Raw genomic sequence first — 5,744 nt, 5'->3', positions numbered from 1 at the left:
ATCCAACGATATTCAGGTTACAACAAATTGGGCGACTCCATCAGATTCTGAAGTGATATTTGGTTTCAGTTTCCTGACTGAATCCTCTCCTTCTAATACCCTGTAAATTTAATTTAAAACAGAGAAAAGAGAGTGAGAGAGAACCCACTAAAACACAAAGGCAGATTGTGAAATTGAGCGGAATGAATCTAGTAATTTGTGGGGCCGGCACTAGGAAAAAGTGACCATGAAAACTGCTGGATTGTCATAAAAACCTAACTGGTTCACTGATGTCCTTCAGGGAAGTGAACTTTCCAACTAGACTGGGCCTATGCAAGACTCTGGCCTCCATGGTAGGAGAGACAGAGAGAGGTGATAAAGACAGTGGGTGAAGGAGAGGGATTTTATATACCTACAGTTTGACCATAACTCTAACAAAATCTCCCAAACCACTAACTTCCCACCACCTAGAAGGACCAGGGAAGCATATGTATGTGCATACCATCACCTCCAAGTCACACACTATCCTGACTTGTCTGATATCCAGTATTGGATGAACAGAAATTTCTTGCATATAAATACTGGGAAACTCTTTCGAGTTACCAACAGTCACAGATTGCAACTTCTTTCGAGTACAATCACAATTCTTGGTTTTCCAGGAGTGGGACATGAACCCACAACCCTCTGATTCAAAGGCGAGGGTGCTATGGACTGAGCTACAAACTCCATTTCCCAGCCACTGACTCCATCCTTCTCACTAGCAACTGTCTGAAGCTGAACCAGACTGTTCAAAACTTCAGTGTAATATTTCACCCCAAGATGAGCTTGCAACACGCATCCACATCATCAGACAGACTGCCTATTTCCACCTCAGTAACATCACCCGGCTCCATCCTAGTCTCAGCTCACCTGCTGCTGAAACTCTCAACCATTCCTCTGTCACCTCTAGACTTAACTATTCTAATGGACTCCCAGCTGGGCTCCCAGATTCAACTCCACCATCCAAAACTCTGCTTTCCACTTCCATACTCGCACCAAGTCTTGTTCACCCATCGCCATTGTGCTTGATGACCTACAAAGGTTTCCGGTTAAGAAGAACCTAAATGCTCAAATTCTCATCCTTATTTTCAATTTCCTTCATGGCCCCTCCCTATCTCTGTAATCTGCTCCAGTCTCACAACCCTCCACAATATCTGCATTCATCTAATTCCCACCCCCTGAGCATTCCTGATTTTAACTGTGCCACTTTGGTGGTTGCACCTTCAGATTCCAAGGCCATGAGCTCTGGAATTTCCTCCAAAAACCTCCCTGCCTCTCCATCTCAATTTTCTACTTTAAGACACTCCTTAAAACCTATTTAACCCAACCTTTCGCCACCTGCTCTAATATCCACTTATGTGGTTCGATGTCAAATGTTGCTTTCTAACATTTCTGTGAAATGCCTTGGAAATTTTATTTTGTTAAAGATGCGATAGAAATACAGTTTGTTGTTGCTGATTTGGACATTTATCACTGTTCCTTCATCATTACTGGGTGAATCACCTGTAACTCCTGACCTAACAGCATTATGGCAGCACCTTCACCACACAGACTGCAGCGGTTCAAGAAGGTCAAACATCATCTCCTCCACAGGTAACTGGGGATGGGTAATATCTGCTGCTGGTCTTGTTAATGACACCAAATGACACCAAAATCCCATTTAAACTTTTAAAATATATATATTTGCAAAGCAGGTTAAAAACATCCATGGAAATATTTGTTTCCAAAACAATACGTTTTTATGTTGTACAGTGTCTGTTCAATAACCCGATTTCCCTAGAAACTACCTCCTTTGACAATTTCACATTGGAATTTTCTGGGCCTGACTGGGTTCCATTGTCCTCAGGGTCAAACCCAGGTATCTCTTCTCCTCTATCTCTGCAACAGCTCAAACTGATGCAACAAAGGCTTTGAAAAGAAAATTGGATAAGCACCTGGAGAGAAAAAGTTGGGCTGCGAAGAAAGGGCAGGGGAGTGGGACTGGTTGATTTGCTCTTGCAAAGAGCCAGCACAATGGGTGAAATGGCCTCCTTCTGTTTTGTAATCATTCTTGGACTGCATGAAAAAAGACCAACACTGGAGGCCAGAGGCCAAGCTCTGGAACAAACACTCACCCCAATACAATTCAGTTCCTAATTAGTTCATCTCTGTTTCTAGACTCGATTCTGTGAGCAACACCTACAATCAAACAAAAACAAAATAATGCAGTTGCTGGAAATCTCAAAAATGATGAGCAAGTGCTGGAAATACTCATAAGAGTAGGCAGTAACTAAAGGAAGGCAAAGAGAGTTAATGTTTCAGGATGTGCAGAATGAATTAAGGGGAATAAAACTGGAGCAGAATTTGATGGTCAATTTAAGCTCAGAAGAAGATAAATGATCTCTAATGCAGGAAAAACAATTCCTGACCATGGGAAGATAAAACTGGTAAATCAGCAGTGAATAGACAGGGGATGAGCAGCAGTGGAAACCTCATTTAGACACAGCTGGTAGGAATAGCAGTAAAGCACCAAACATGGTTAAAAGATATCCATTGCTCAAGGCAGAGGAAATTACACAATGGCAGGGATTGAGGACAGTAGAGGTGAAACAGAAGGATAGATGGGCATGGATTCAGATCCACAGAAAAGGAGCCACACCAGCTCCAGAGCAATGTAACCACAGCACAGCACTAAAAGTTCTAAATTGTCAATGAATGTTTAATAATACACACCTCTGAAACAATTTCAGTTTTCAATATTAAAATATCCTGCTGGAGTCTGCAGCTGGAAAGATATCAGAAGCACCGGAGTCAGAGAAAAATCTGGCAGTTTTGAAATCTTCTAACTCCCTGTAAAGGGAGATTACAAAAGATATAAGCAACAGTCGAGGTTAGAAAATCAGAAGAGACAAACATTTCTCTTGGTTTGAGTTTGCTGTGTGTAAATCCTCCCCTTCTAACCCGCTGGAAAAGGAGTGTCCAAAATCCATCACTGTCAGTCTAGGATAGAAATTCACAACAATTCAAGGGACCCCTCTCTTGCCCAGGATTACTTAAACAAGGGCATAGGTGCATTGGAAGCAATTCTGAGAAGGTTTGGAATGAGGATATTTATCTTCTGAGGGAAAGTTGAGCAGGTTGTGCCTATACTCATTGGAGTTTAAAAGAATGAGAGGTGATCTTATTGAAGCATGCAAGATTCCGAGGTAGCTTGACAGGATAGACACTGAGAAGATGTTTTCCCTCACAGAAGGATCTAGAATCAGGGGCCACAGTTTAAAAACAAAGGATCTCCCATTTAACACTGAGGAGGAGAAATTCCTTCCCTCTGAGGATTGTCAGTCTTTTGAATTCTCTTCCCCAGTGAGCAGTGGAGGCTGGTCATTGAACATATTCAAGGCTAAACAGCCATGACATTACTAAGAGGGGAAGCAACCTTGATGGGCCGAATGGGTGCTCCTAATTCTGATGCTCTCATTTTTCTTCAGACATCCACCCATGCATCCTGCAGCATATTGCCCATCCTCTAATCTGGGCCTGTCATTAGCTCTTGTGCACAAAGTGGGCGTAAAATCAACGAGGGAATGATTTTCTCTCCTGGTCACTGGGACCCTGAAGCCCCGTTACGTCACTAATATGATCCCGCCCCGTTACGTCACTAATATGATCCCGCATGCGCACTGCTAGCCGCTGAAGCAAGATGTTCGCGGAGAAACGCTTCGGAGCTGTAGACTCGGGACCAGCAAGATTTTATTTGGGGCTTGATACCTACATCGGGTTTTGCATTTCCTTACATCTCCCTCCCCACCCTCACTTCCAGGCTGTGTTCCTTCCACCCGCACTCGCCCATCGCCAAAATCCTCCCGCATTCGCACGGCTCCGAGCAAAGTGAGACTGCGCATGCTCCAGATAAGTCAGCGCTGCGCCTGCGTATTAGCCTCCTGCAGAGAGAATAGAGCACATTCACACCCGCAGGGAATCCTGGGTAATAGCAGCGCCTTTGTAATATCCAAACACAGAAAAGAAAATCATTTTGTTGCGCAATTGAGATAAATTAATTTTAAAAATCCCTTGAATCTGTGCGCTGCTATGTTCCATTTCTAAAAGTGATTTAAACATCTGCTCTCCTGTGGAAACGCCCTGAGATTTTAGAACGTTTCCCATTGGTTTCCCTCTCTCTATCACCTCTGAAGGTTCTCACTTTGCCTGGCTTCAATCCTACAGTCACTGGTTGCTCTAGCTTTCCCTCGCTATCTCCTGATACTGAATATTCGCCGTTTTATAGAATGATACAGCACAGATGGAAACCATTCTGTCCACCATGCCTGTGCTGGCTCTTTGAACGATAGAAACATAGAAAGTAGGAGCAGGAGAAGAGGTTGTACACCATAGGAAAGACTTTCCTTCATCCCTCGCAGCTAATAAGGACTCACCCATCCTACATGATTAGGTTTTCTATCACAAGGGTGGCCTCAATTTGAATAGGGTCTCAGAAAATAATTAGTTTTGTTCAGGGATCAAATAGGGAGCATGTTTCCCTTTAGAGCCCTTGGAGAATAAATACTGTGTTTGATTTTATCCAACTGGAACACGATGTGAATGGTGCTCGTGCTCCTGGACTGTGTCCAGGGTGAAGTTCTGTTCCTGCCATATGATCCTCCCCCAAGGTTGTCCTTTCAGAGCTATTTACGATTGGTGGCTGAGCATGCACCCAGACCTGTGTTTCTCAACTCTGTCCAAATTAATCCGGCCCTGCAAAATGAAAGGTCCCAATGGCCATATCCTATCTGAATGATGGCCCTGAGGAACATTGCAGATTTATGATACAGGCCCACTACCCACAGTAAAAGGATGAGACCAGTATATCCTCGTAGCTAATGGAATGTTTACCTAGTGGATTGAAGGATTCCCTTTCTGTAAAAATGATGCAGTCACTACAGCTAAAATCTTCTGGAAACAGATCTTTACCAGATAGGACTTTCTGAAAAGGATAAAGAATGATAATGGTTTGCATTTCACAGCAGAAGTAATGCAGAAGCTCTGTGATCTTATGGGTCTGCAATAACATTTCCACATCCCCTACCACCCAGAGTCCAGTGGGATCGTCGAGAATTATAGAAATGACACTGAAAAATCTGTCATGAATGGAGCTGATGATCTAGTCAAGGTCAATAACTGGGTCACTGCCTTGCCTGGTGTCTTAACCATTCACTCCCCTCTTGTTCAGTCCTGGTCACGGCCCATGATAGGTCGGCCAATCCAGATTGTGAATCCTCCCGGGGTCCCACTCCTCATTGCTACTCGACAGGCTCTGGACCAGTTTCTCCAGAACCTCCAACAAACCTCAGCATTCTCCCTGCTAAAGGCAGTGGAGAAGATGGTGCTGCCCGTCTCAACACCTCCAGGGAGAACCACCCCACCCATTACTTTAATTATTCAATGTGAGATGAAGTTATGTTAAAAGCATTGTGAAAAGGGGTGGGATTAGAAAGCTAATTGGGAAAGTCCATTTGATGTTCTGGATAGATTGGGAAAAGCAAATCTTATATTAGCGAATTGGAAACGAGAGAAGGGAACACAATATCTGAGTTACCATGAAGATCAGTGCAAACTGTACAAAATGAAAAAGTCAGATAACCAGATGGAGAATAAATACTGTGTTTGATTTTATCCAACAGGGACAAGATGTGAATGGTGATCGTGCTCCTGGACTGTGTCCAGGCTGAAGTTCTGTTCCTGCCGTATGG

The 5,744-nt window shown here is 43.6% G+C and overlaps 1 long non-coding RNA gene across 1 annotated transcript; it reads right to left on the bottom strand.

Annotated features, from left to right (window-relative positions):
- Positions 1–32: 32 nt before the first annotated feature.
- On the bottom strand, positions 33–4,972 carry LOC144676378 (uncharacterized). Its single transcript, XR_013575320.1, has 3 exons — positions 4,888–4,972; positions 2,731–2,847; positions 33–100 (listed from the first exon to the last, which is right to left on the bottom strand). It is a non-coding gene; the product is annotated as an uncharacterized LOC144676378 (long non-coding RNA).
- Between the last annotated feature and the right edge of the window lie 772 nt (positions 4,973–5,744).

The sequence above is a fragment of the Cetorhinus maximus genome, unplaced genomic scaffold (genome assembly GCF_964194155.1).
Source record: "Cetorhinus maximus unplaced genomic scaffold, sCetMax3.hap1.1 HAP1_SCAFFOLD_1551, whole genome shotgun sequence".
NCBI classification, from domain to species: domain Eukaryota; kingdom Metazoa; phylum Chordata; class Chondrichthyes; order Lamniformes; family Cetorhinidae; genus Cetorhinus; species Cetorhinus maximus.
This window is presented reverse-complemented; position numbering and strand designations above follow the sequence as displayed.